The sequence below is a fragment of the Melozone crissalis genome, unplaced genomic scaffold (genome assembly GCF_028551555.1).
Source record: "Melozone crissalis strain CALT ecotype California unplaced genomic scaffold, PUWL_Pcris_2 ptg000035l_1, whole genome shotgun sequence".
Classification (NCBI taxonomy): domain Eukaryota; kingdom Metazoa; phylum Chordata; class Aves; order Passeriformes; family Passerellidae; genus Melozone; species Melozone crissalis.
Genome location: NW_026535813.1, coordinates 2,272,951 through 2,286,035, shown reverse-complemented (window position 1 = coordinate 2,286,035; position 13,085 = coordinate 2,272,951). Strand labels below are relative to the sequence as shown.

At 46.1% G+C, this 13,085-nt stretch overlaps 1 pseudogene; it reads right to left on the bottom strand.

Moving 5' to 3' along the window:
* The window catches only part of LOC128941398 (dual specificity protein kinase TTK-like), a 50,927-nt pseudogene extending 39,031 nt beyond the window's left edge, over positions 1-11,896 (bottom strand).
* Between the last annotated feature and the right edge of the window lie 1,189 nt (positions 11,897-13,085).

The following is a 13,085-nucleotide window of genomic DNA, read 5'->3' as shown; positions in this document are numbered from 1 at the left end:
GCGAAGGTCATAAGTCAGGCTCATGAGCAATAGGGAATTAAAGGTGAGCTCAGGAATTTTAATCTTGCTATTGCAAGGCTCCTAGAGCTCGGGACGATCGAACGTTCGGTAAATATATTATATTCGGAAGCGCGGGAGAAGTGCACTGCCGCCTCAGCAGAGGACTCTAAGTCCGCAGGCAGTGGTAAAAACCTCAAAGCGTGGGGGAAAGTAGAAGAGACCCTCTGCAAGACGTTAGAAGAACAGGAGACGCGGAAAGCCGCGCGTACACGTTTATTAGCTACACCAAAGCTGGGGATGGGGGCTGCGACGCAAACCGCCTCTGAGAGCGATCGGATTGAAGGCGGGAATATGCGGGGGCCGGGCGCGTTCCAACCCTTCCGGAGCCCCTAGGAGACCCCCCGGAGCCCCCAGGGGACCCCCCGACCCTCCCGCGGAGCCCGCCGGGTCCCAGCCCCCCCGCGGAACCATCCGAAAAATCCGCGGTTTCTCTATCCGGTCCTTCCCCGCCGGTCGCCGATCCGGCGCAGGAGGCAGAGCAGCGCGCGCGATCCTTCTGGCAAGGACTCGCAGAGGAGGCGCGGAACGCGGCCAGATTGTTGGACCCCGCCGGGATCGGTAAAAACTTGCCGCCGCCATGTGCGTTTAAAAATGGCGCCGAACCACATGGCGAGGGCGGACGGGAGGAGGCGGGGGGCGGAAACGGAATCAGCCTGCCTAACAACGCGTGCGCGGGCGAGCGGGGAGAAGGGGCGGCCCCCGCGGAGGAGCGTAAGACCAATCAGAGCGCTCTATTCAAATTAGGTCCTTATAGGATAAGGACCTCCCCCAGCAGGAGGCGGGGGGAGCCCAGGGGGAGGGAACGGCACCACCCCCAAAGGGAGGAGCGGGGTCAAAGCCGAACAAAACGGCACGGAGCGCCGGAAGTGTACCGGCAGTCAGCTTCTGCCTCAGAGTCAAGTAACAGCTGCTCAGACAGCTTGGAAGAGCCAACTGAGTCCGGCTGGGACTCGGAAATCAAGAGAGCAGAATTAATATGGTTTCGAGTGAAACCGAATAAAGCTTTAAACAATATCGGGAAACAATCGCAACACAAACTCACCGATTGGGGAAAAATAAAAGCAGCTTGTGGGGACCGGGCACCGGCAGCCTCCATGCACGCTTTCCCGGTGGGGGTTGCCGGAGCGCAGGGGAACCAACAAAGGGCATATACCCCAGTTAACCCAAAAGAAGCCAAAGCGATTTCAGAAAAAGGGGTCAACTCAGCTGTAGTACCCACTCTTGTGGACGACCTTTCTAGCAATAACGATCTGCTCACTTTTGATATTGCGCAAATAAGCCGCATGCTTTTTAATGGGGCGGGGCGGGGCGGATTGTATTTAAGCAGGAGTGGCAGGACGACCGCGTTAGCCCAGGCTTCTGGGGAAGGGCAGCAACTCAGCAAGCTGTCCCCAGCCGGCACAGCTTTCCCTGGCAGCAGCCCCACTCCAAGCACACCTGAGAGGGATCTGTAGGAGCTGCGGGAAGACACCTCGCTAGGGAACGCAGATCCAGGCCCCAGGGAAACGGGAGAGGGAGGGGGCACCCGGGCCAGATCCAGCCTCCTCCCACCTGGAATATGCAGCGGCCCAGCTACAACAACCCCCAGTGGGGCAGGGGACCCTCGTACCCCATGCCCCCACAGGGAGCAGTAAATTTTGCATCCCCGCCTACGGTGCAATGGCAGAGTTATGCAGCACCCTCAGTACCCTCGCACCCCCCACTGCCACACCCTGCGCCGGTGTCACAGGGCCAGCAGGGGACGCCCCAGAGCGGGACCCTTGGGTGGCCTTGGCCATGAGAATAGGGAAGGAACCCCTGATGGAGTGGGGGACATGCCGCCTTTACGGCAGTCAGGATCCCCACGTCATAGGGTTTCAGTTCTGGGCGGACACGGGATCAGACTGCTCGATTATTCCCCAAGCGCATTGGCCCGGACATTGGCAATTCAAAGAAGTCCCTCCAGTGAACGGAGTGGGAGGGCAGTCCCGGGCATGGAAAAGCACCCAGCTGGTGGCTATAACACTTCACACGAAAAAGGGACCAGAACAGACAGTCACGATTTATCCCTACATCCTGCAAAATTCTCCACCCCTGTTAGGAAGGGACGTTCTCTCCATGCTAGGATTCCGGATTACAAATTTATCCTGAGGGCCACTGCCGTACACCCTTCGCTGCCAATCAAACTGACCTGGAAATCATCAGACCCCGTACGGGTCGAGCAGTGGCCCCTGACAGAGCCTTGAGTGGCAGCCTTGCTGGAACTGGTCAACCGCGAACTGCAAAAGGGTCACATAGAACCCTCCACCAGCCTATGGAACACCCCTGTATTCGTGATCCCCAAAAGGTCCAGAGAGGGCTATCGTCTCGTCCACGACCTGAGAGAGGTGAACAAGACGATCCGGCCCATGGGTCCAGTCCAGACACTGCTACCCACGAACTCAGCCATTCCCACAGGGCAGCCGTGCGCAGTGCTGGACATCAAAGACTGTTTCTTTTCAATACCTTTGCACCCTGAGGACAGAGAACGATTCGCCTTTTCCATGGCATTCCGAAACGGCGAGCGGCCCAACCTTCGCTTCCAATGGAGAGTACTACCACAGGGCCTAGTGGACAGTCCCACTATATGCCAAACCACCATGGACAAAGCACTGATGCCAGTCTGACACTCCTATCCCAACGCAACTATCATTCAGTACATGGACGACATCCCAGTCGCAGCACCATCAGCAAGCCAAGTGGATCACCTGGTGTCCACAATCACGGGAACCCTTCAGGCCAACGGCTTTGAGATCGCGAGCGCAAAGATCAAGAGAGGACCCTGCGTGACCTTCCTGGGAGTGGGGATCACAAGCTCCTACGTGATACCCCCCGAGGCGAAAATCAGTCGAGACATCAAAACACTCCACAACGTGCAACGTCTGGTGGGATCGCTGCAGTAGCTTCGCAACATGGTCCTGATTCCTCCCAAGGTCATGGACCCTTTATATGACCTCCTGAAAGGAAAGCACCCCTGGGAACCCAAGGAGCTGACGCCGCAAGCAACGAGCTCCCTCGACTTCATCGAAAACCAGATGTCCACTGGCACACTTGCCAGGTGGAACCCAGCCATGCCACTAGACCTATACGTCCACTTTACACCGAAGGGGAGAGTGGGAGCACTGGCTCAAGGACCTTCTGAAAAGGCCCGCCCGATTCAATAGGTGGTTCCCGGAAGACCTGCTCGTGCATTTTCCCTGGGAATCGAATGCATCGCTAACCTCATAATGAAAGGCAGGAAACTCGCCTTGAAACACCTAGGGACAGAGCCGACAGGCATCCACCTTCTGTTTCGCAAGCAACCGACCTCGGAGTCAGCCACAATATCGGAGTACCTAGCCCTTGCTCTCACCGGCTTCGGAGAAGAAATCTCCTACTCTTCCAGACCACCCTGGACTCAGCTGCTGACCGTAGTCGAAAGGCGTCTGGACGTTGTAGGAAGCTCGTGAGCTGCACGAGTCACTCCACATCGGAGCCAAAGCTCTGGCGAAGAGATGCGGAATCCCGACAGCGGACGCAAAACATGTGGTAGCCACTTGCCCTCACTGCCAGAAGTTACACCTATGGACCTGTGGGAAAAACCCGAGAGGTCTCAAGACTTCAGAGATCTGGCAGTCGGACTTTACCTGGTGTCAACTGCTGAAACCTCGAGCATGGCTAGCAGTGACAGTAGACACTTATAGCGGAACGATCATAGCCACACAGCACCCCAAAACAAACTCCAAGGCCACAATCCAGCACTGGCTGACAGCCATGGCTTGGCTTGGTATCCCCAAGCAGATCAAAACGGACAACGGCTCCAATTTCACCTCCAAACCAGTGCAAGAATTCGCCGCAAAATGGGGCATCACATTAGTGCAAGGTATCCCGTATAACAGTACCGGGCAGGCCATAGTAGAGAGAGCAAATCAGACCCTGAAAACCAAGATAGAGGCATTGGCGAAAGCAGAGGGCTTTGCCAATGCCATTCCCCCAGGAGATCAGGCGCGTATGCTGGCAACCGCTTTGCTAGCACTGAATCATTTCTTTAGGGGAGACGAAACAAACAGTCCCGTTCAAAAGCACTGGGCCAACCGAACGCTAGAGGAGGGCCCGCAGGTGATAATTAGAAACGAGCTAGGCGAATGGGAACGGGGCTGGAAGTTGATGCTCACGGGGAGAGGGTACGCAGCTGTCAAAAAGGACGGCAAAATCAGGTGGTGTCCACTTAAGTCAATTAAGCCCGACCTCCATAACGAGCAGAATGAGACTGACGAGAGTTGCGAGTTTCTGTTTACAGGACATGCTCGTGGGACATCCTCGTGACGCATACATCCCCATTCCAGAGGAAAGTGACAGACCACCAAGCTGCCAGGCAGCGCCCGAGAGACCCGCACGGGAGAGACCCAAGCATCAAGGGTGTTTCTGTGCGATTTTGCTGTTGGGGCTTGTCGCCAGAGGGCAAGCCAGCCCAGATCACTACCCCCATCGGCCATTCAGGTGGGTCATGCGCCACTTTAGTAGCAACAAGGTGCTCAGGGAAATCACCACACCAAACACCCCATCCTTCGTGCTCCGCATCACCGACCTGTTTCCAGGATGACCAAAGGTAGATCCCCATTCCCCACACGCCACACACATGTACCTATCCTACTGGTGCCCAGCTTCAAACCCTGGGAAAAGCTACTGCAATCACCCAGGGTGGGGATATTGTGGGCACTGGGGCTGCGAAACCATAGTTACAGATGCCAGGCCGTCGGGGCCTGGGTGGGATCCACAAGAGCCCGACAAATTCTTACAGTTCACCTGGGCACCCAGCGGCTGCAAAACACCCGTCTTCATACATGGAAACTTCTATCGAAATCGCCATAAAGTCCCAAAAATTCGGAAATGCACTAATTACAACATGACAGTCTTGTAGCCACATCACCCCGGTTGGGCCGTAGGCAGAACGTGGACAGTAGTCCTTCAAGGGTCAAAAGAGAGGGTGAATGTGCGAATTATCAGGCTCCAACCGTCGGCACCCCGAGCGGTCGGACCCAACAAAGCGATTAAAAGCGTGCCGAAAGGGAGAAACGCAACCTACCCTAAAACCTTACCCACAGGGGTCAGCAATGTCCCGACCGGCCATGTGGAAGCCTTTCAGACAGGCCGTTCAGCCGGGTTGGACTCAGACCCAATCCTTTGTATGTTAGAAGCTACCTTTGTATCCCTGAACGAATCCAACCCTAACCTAACCAAATCCTGTTGGCTTTGTTACGATGTCAAACCTCCCTTTTACGAAGGAGTCGCTTTAAACACTCCCTTCAGTTACTCCACAGCCGACGCCCCTCACCAGTGCAGATGGGATACCCCTCGCAAAGGAATCACCCTGAGTCAAGTCACAGGCCGGGGCAGATGCTTTGGCAATGCAACCCTAGCCAAGCGGGGAGGCAACATCTGCACCAAAATTGTCAGGCCTAACAGGAAAAACAATAAGCGGGTAGTCCCAGCCGCACCTGGGATGTGGGTTTGCCAGCGATCTGGAGTGAGTCCCTGTGTGTTCCTTGCCAAATTCGATGACTCTAAAGACTTTTGTGTCCAAGTTCTGATTGTTCCTAGGGTCCTGTACCATTCAGACGAAGAAGTGTACCACCTTTTCGAGGAACCCAGCCGGCTCCACAAAAGAGAAATAATAACAGGTGTAACTATCGCAATGCTGCTCGGCCTAGGAGCAGCAGGAATGGCAACAGGTGTCTCAGCCTTAGCGACCCAACACCAAGGACTGTCCCAGCTGCAAGCGACAATCGACGAGGACCTGCAAAGGATCGAGAAATCCATCTCCTTTCTAGAGAAGTCAGTCTCCTCACTCTCGGAAGTGGTCTTGCAGAACAGGCGAGGACTGGACCTCCTGTTCATGCAGCAAGGAGGCCTGTGTGCCGCCTTGAAAGAGGAGCGCTGCTTCTACAAAGACCACACGGGAGTCGTAAGAGACTCCATGGCGGAACTCTGGAACAGACTGGCTCAGAGGCAGAAAGACAGGGAAGCCCAACAGGGTTGGTTCGAGTCCTGGTTCAATCAATCACCATGGCTAACCACCCTGATTTCTACCCTAATAGGTCCATTGGCAATGCTGCTTTTGGCAGTTACCTTCGGACCATGCCTGCTGAACAAGCTAGTCTCATTCGTTCAGGCCTGCCTAGAACGGACCAACATCCTGTTCATAGGCCGGCGGCAATTGCTGTGAATTCAACCAGGGAATTCAACCAGGGAACACTGCCAGTCACGAGTCCTAAACTTGTCTGGCAAAAACTTACTCAGGTTTACCAAACCCCTTTCCCTTGTCGAACTATAACCTTATACCTCATTTCAGTGCCTATGTATATGACTACCTCATTCATTTGTGAAAAAGGAGGGGGGAGATGTGGTAGATAGGGACAGGCGTTCGGAAGATCTTGCAATGTGACGGAAAGGCAGGACCCTCTGTTCCCCATAGATAAGAAATTAACATAGGAATGTAGCCTCCCTTAACCGAATACCAGTAACTTTCCATCCGCTACCCAGTAACTTTCCATCCCTTACTAACCATAGATGGTAAAGACAGACCCACTCTGACGCAGAGACCCCTTAGACTATAAAACCCGAAGAGATGAGATAATAAAGGCCTTTGGACCATCCACCACATTGGTGTTTGCGTGTGTCCTTGGCCCGAGCGACCCTGGAGAGTGGGTCGCCGTGCCGTTTCCTCAGAACCAGGTCACCTTGCCTTATACCAGAAGGCAACACTTCTCCCACTCAAGTTAGTATTAGAGCACCTATCAGTGTCACTTAACGTGTAGTATCAATATTGCTTTACTTGCAATAGCTAAAAAATAAACTAGAAGCACTCGACAAAGTCATAAGATGAGAGGATTTTCTTTAACAGAACCTAAACCCAAGAAAAAATATATAGTACTAGACAAACTGACAGCCAGGAACAGAGAAGGTAGAGTGTAGACACCAGGGAAATTGAGAACAAAAAAAATTATGAGTAATAAGAATAAGTTATGAGCAGTAAGCAAACATGCCAAACACAAAAGATCCAAATAAGTAGTAACTGATTAAGTTAATCTCCAAAAATTACAATCAACATTGTTGGTTTTTAGGTTCAACCAGCCAAAAGTAATTTCATTGCTGATGAGATTACAGATCTAGTTCATAAATGTAGTTTCACATAAATAATTGATATTCTATCCTATTCTGGACAAGAAAGTATTAGATTATAAAAATTATTAAGAACAAGCTAGTATCTGAAAGTATTTTCCAAATGAGGAATCATCATTTAGGGAGATCCTATAGTGTAGTTCCAGTGGGATTGATGCTATATCAGATGTTGGTGGGTACAGTTTTTAAAAGAAGTTTGGAGTGGCTTGTTCATCTTCTTAAAAGTAATTTTCATTAGGCATTTCAAGAAACATATGACTGATAATATTTGCCAATTAAAAACTATGCAGCAGAAAACAAAAAGAGCAGACCTGAGCTACCTCACGAGATAGGTAAATTCTGTAATGCTGGCTACTAAAGTAGAAGTTATTTTAGTACAGCTGTAGAGTGCATTTTAATAGTGAAACAAGACAGACTACTTTCCCACAAAGGTCCCTAGAGGCTGTAGCAGTGAAACAACTGAAGATATTTCAGTGAGACATCACAACTGGAACTGTTTATACTATTGATGTTTCAACAAGCCACTGACAGCCCCTTTGGTTTTGCTTTCTGCAACACATCACACAGAATACTGAAGATGATGCTCTTGCACACATCTTAAAAGTATCCCACCTTTCAAACCATGTTCTAAGGTCAAGTGAAAATAGGTCCGAGTGATTAGGGAGGTGGGAAATAATCTTTCTGAGCTTAAACTCTCCTACAATGAGATAACAGATGTGACTTGATCACTATTAAGGAAAAGAATTTCCACATACTAGGATCCAGAAACCTATATAACAGTTCCTGCTCTGAGGAAAAGAAACTGATCTTCAAATAAGAATGCCATCTTGCAATGTATCTTTAAACCTTTCTGGAAGAGATTCCTTACTCCACTTACACACAACCACCTTCCTCCTTCAAGATACTGAAGATTGACAAGGTCATTATTCACTCCTGTTTCTCAACAGGAGATTCAACAGATTACTTCCACTGCGTGCTTTTAGTAAGAGTGATGCAGCAAGGTCCATGCAAAGGACAGTGCAGAGAAGTAGACATTTATCACACTGCAAGATGAAACCATATGCCAAAAAGTCAAATAGAGGAAGAATATACAAGAAAAAGATCAGCTATGTTCACTGGAAAATAACTTGCTCAGCTCTGATAGATTGCTGCATTGTTTAAATACAGCTCTTCATCAAAATATTTGCTGTACTATTTCAAGTGACAAAAGAACCTCTTATAAAAAAAAATTCCAATTATAACCCTGTGTCTGAACATGCCTCTACAACCACACTGCTTGAATCTGGACTGAAGAAAGCAATAAAAGACCACAACCAAAACTAATTTTCAAAGTGTGGAACTAGAGAATGATGTTTTGAGACATTCTTCCTATCCTAAGGCAGTTAACTTAATCAAACTGTGATGATCTTGTCCGGTAAGAGAGAAAGCATACTAAAGTAAAGCTCAAAAAAGGATTTCATGCTATTCCCTCTTGTACCTTACATAAAGAACCAAGAAAAAAGGTAGTGTGTTAACACCTCTAAATCAAATAACTCTAAACAATCATGTTTATTAGCATATAGAAAAAATGCAAGTACTGTGGTGGCAACAGATAAGCTGACTAACCAAAGCTACTTACCTTCCACACACAAAATGACAATTTGTTGCAGAAAACACTAATGAAACAAGGTATTCTTACCTTAATTCAAAAATAGAATGATGAGTTCTCATATTGAAAATTTATACTTACGCTTTCAACTCAGCAAATCTCACAAGGATGCGAGCATAGCTCTCATCCTGACTGTACTTTTCTGCAGGCAAGGCAGTCACTGCTTGACTGTAACGGCCAATGAGTCTATTGAGTACACTAACATCCATCTGAGGAACGCCCTTTAGCTTAAGTAAAAAACATAGCCAGTCTTCTGGATTGTTTGTTGCCATCATTATTTGATTGACAGTTCCAGAGTTATCTGACAGAAAAACAAAAAATGAGATTGATTAAAATAGCAGCAAACATGTACAGAAGAAAACATTTTTCATAAGCTTTTGTGCAAGACAGTTACTATTTTTTAAACAAGATTAAAGCAACAGAGCCAAGAAATAAGGAGAAACGAAATTAACTTTGGGTCATTAATATTAAAGAAACACTAAACTTGAAATCATTTCAATTAATTGTTCTTTCACTCCATCTATGTTAAGATCTTTTGCATAAGTGACAGTAAAATAACAAAACCAAATACCTGTTGTATCAGCTGAGATTTTAGTATAGTTAAATTCATCTGTGATATTCTCTTCATTTCTGTATTTGTTTTTCAAGTTTCTAACTCTATTCATGATTGATGTAATCTGTGGCAATCCTCTTTCACTTAGGTCTGTCTCCTCCATCTGCAGGCACAAGGTTAAAAAACAATGGAATTACTGAAGAACCCTGTTGTAGCTCACTTTGATTGGAATTACCATGGGAAAGCCTCTCATGTATCATTTGGAGCTTGAGACTCAAGGACATTATGTAACAAATACTCAATTTAAGCCTTTGTCAATGTAGTTATACAAGTAAACTACTTTGCAGAAGACAACTTGGACAAATAAAAAGAATTGGTACTTAAATGATCCACCCAAATCCTAATTCATGCTCCACAGTAGCCCTTTCCAATCAGGTATATTCAGCATTTGAATAAAATGAGGAGTATGATGCGTTGCCTGAAATAGCTTCCAGTCCATCACATGAAATCACATTCTGTACTCATAATTAGGCTGGCTTTAGTTTAGCACACAGTGTTAATCCACACTCTTTCCCACAGGTTCCAGCAATTAGTTCTCACAGTGGGTTAAGCAGAAAAGAATTCATTCTCCTCTGCTCAAAGGACAAAGACACGTGACACCTATTTTTAAGTTTCTGAAAGGAGGTTTAGAGATTCAAAGACTTCTTATGAGAAACTTATGCCAAATCCTCAACATTCTGAAAGTTTATCATCATCTGAGATAACACATGTATATAGCTCAGAGGTAAGAATTTAGGCAATCTGAGCAGAGCAAGACTGCTAAAATAAACTAAAAAAAAACCCTAAAGATTTCTTCCTTCTCTGCCGACAATAAACAGCTTGTCTCACGTCTAATGAACATAAGAATTCTAGTAAAAACTGTGGTGAATTTAGTGCATATTCAAGGGGTTTGACATGGTAATTACTGTGAAGTTGGGCCCAGAAACAAGGAAAGTAATGCAGACAGATTAATTAGGCTCAAAGAAAGACAAAGTTTAGTTCTACAATGAAATGTTGGTTTTTGTCCTCTTGTACTTGTGTATAACAAATCAACAAAAAGTTGCTAGTGGGTTAGAAACTTTAGATCTACTTTTAGATGAACTATTGCTAGAAAAAGAATTGAATGGAATGAAGCTCATCTACCTTTAACTCCATTATCTAAAAAAATGCATCAGGCACCACTCTCAGGAAGTCTCACAAATAATTTTTAGAGCATTATTCACCAGAAGCTGGCATGTCTTTAAAAGCACCAGGCTCCCAGCTTTCCCCAAGCAAAGACCACAAATCAGAAAGATTATCACGCTTACAAGAGTTTTCTTATAAGGCAAAAGCAGGCATATTCCATGTTCATCCTGACCTAAATATGGCCCACCAAGAATACCAAGCCTGCTCTTGTCTATATGGAAGTGTTGTTTTGTAGGTTCAAAACACAGTGGCACTGTGTAAATTCCAAGATTTAGTCCAGCAAAAGCACCATCTACATTACCACTATGAAGAGGTCTTAGCACATTAAGGGTCTGGAGAGACACTCAAATAGCCTCAGGCAAAATCTATGATGAAAACATCCCAAAATCTTTTGAAACCTAAAGACTGTATGCTAAATCAGTAGTATCTGAAATACTATTTTTGGTTCACTGAACAGAAGCAAATAAAGGTACCCTTCTCTTATATTCAAAAATGTACACTGACTATATTTTAATTTCAATGCTTGTTTGGAACTTGCTTTAATATCTCTTTCTCCCCCAGAGCCAATTTAGGTTCTGGGAGTGGGTCTGTAAACTGTCCCATCCCAAACATCTTTTGGGGATCACACTGCCAAAAATTACATAGGCAATTACTATAGCTAACGCTGTTCAGATGATACTTATTCACTTCATAAGGAAAATTTTAGTACACGTTGCAGTTTTGCCTTTTAAAAACACTGTAGAAGGGGCTACAGGAAATCAGATACCCCAAATCACCTCTTTATGGGTGAGAATATCCACAGAGATCTGATTTTCAACTGTACCCACTCCCTCAAAGTATGGATGAAGTCAGCTCCAGAACCTGAAGCACCAAGACAACTAAAAGAAATTTACCTCATGTTAACAAACACCACAATATCTCATTACAACCATAACTGCTAAGAATTCCCAGATGGATTTTGGATTTCTTAAACATAGTCTTTATATTTTCCCCACCAATATCAAAGATTCATTATTCTTCCTGCAGCAACAGCTTCTCAAATGCAGTAGACAAAAAGAAAAATAAATTTCTGTATAAATTTGATCTTAAGTCACAACAATACATATCAAACTTACATTTCTGGCGTGCTGTTTAACTGCTCTAGGTTCAACGTGTTACGGAGAAAAACTCTCCTGAAGAACGGATACGTCTTGTCAAAAAGGTAAGATGGATGAGGGCCAGACTACCTCAGATGATCCCAAGAATCCAAAGGCAAGAAATTAAGTTCTCCATCCTGAAGAAGTTCCTGTGCATCAAAAATTGATGGGTGAAACACTGAAAGCTTATTGTGCAAGCTTGCCTAATCTTCATATCCCAGAAATACAGTTTTCATCAAAATCAATTAAACAATTCCTAGTTAGTAATAAAAACAGAATTTAAAAAAGCTTAAAGACAACATTTTGAATGAAGACAAGCACTTCCAAATGTGTCAGCTTGCTGTGACCTTCAGAGACTAAAAAGTACACTAAGGGCATATTCATCTATGTGGTGTCATGATTTGCCAGCAATCTTTCTACTCATGCCAATGTTCAACCATAAGCAAGTATTCACATGTTCTTTGTCTGTTAACCTGCTGCATAATTACCCTTAAAGAAATCATTTGCCATGAATTCCACTGGTATGTATATATATGTTGGAGAATTTTGTTCAGACATGCCATAATCACATACAGCTGGTTAAAAAGTAAAAGGCAGCTGTAAGCAGCAAGTTCTCAGGCTTGTTTTTTAACAACAAGTAAATACCTTGTCCTTCGATAGTGATGGGAAAGCAGGGTGACAAACATGGAGGCCTTGAGAACAGTTAATAACAGGATGAGAAAAACAAGTTTTGGTCTCAATAAGAAACCACAGGTATTGAAAACAAGAGGAGGGGTTGGTGTGTAATCTGTAGCCAATAATGAGCTCGGGTTTTGCAATATGTATGAACTTAATTAACACTGTTATAAAAGTGTGCATGCTGGATGAATAAATCGGAGTTTGATGCTGATCAATTAGGATGGGTCGGCTCCCTTCGCTTCCTCATATATATAGCAAAAATCTGACAACAGTGAAGACCTAAAGCAGGCACACGCTGTTAAAAGGCACTGAATGGGAACTGAGGCAGTAACTGCAGCATCGCCACTGCAGCATACCTGAGATGCAGAAATGCCTGCAGGAGAGAAGGTTAGGGAGAACCAGGGAACAGGGAGAACACACAGTGTAAAGATCAGCAAGAACTAGCTCTAAATAAAGTATAGTAGTTAAAGTAACTTCAACCCCTCCTACAGACCCACTACACACGGAGCCAAAGGACAGAGACTTGAGAGCAACAAATGGATAACTGGCAGTAGAAGTTATAGTTAAGGTTCCACATCTAACGCACTCAAAAATACTCATTGACAAT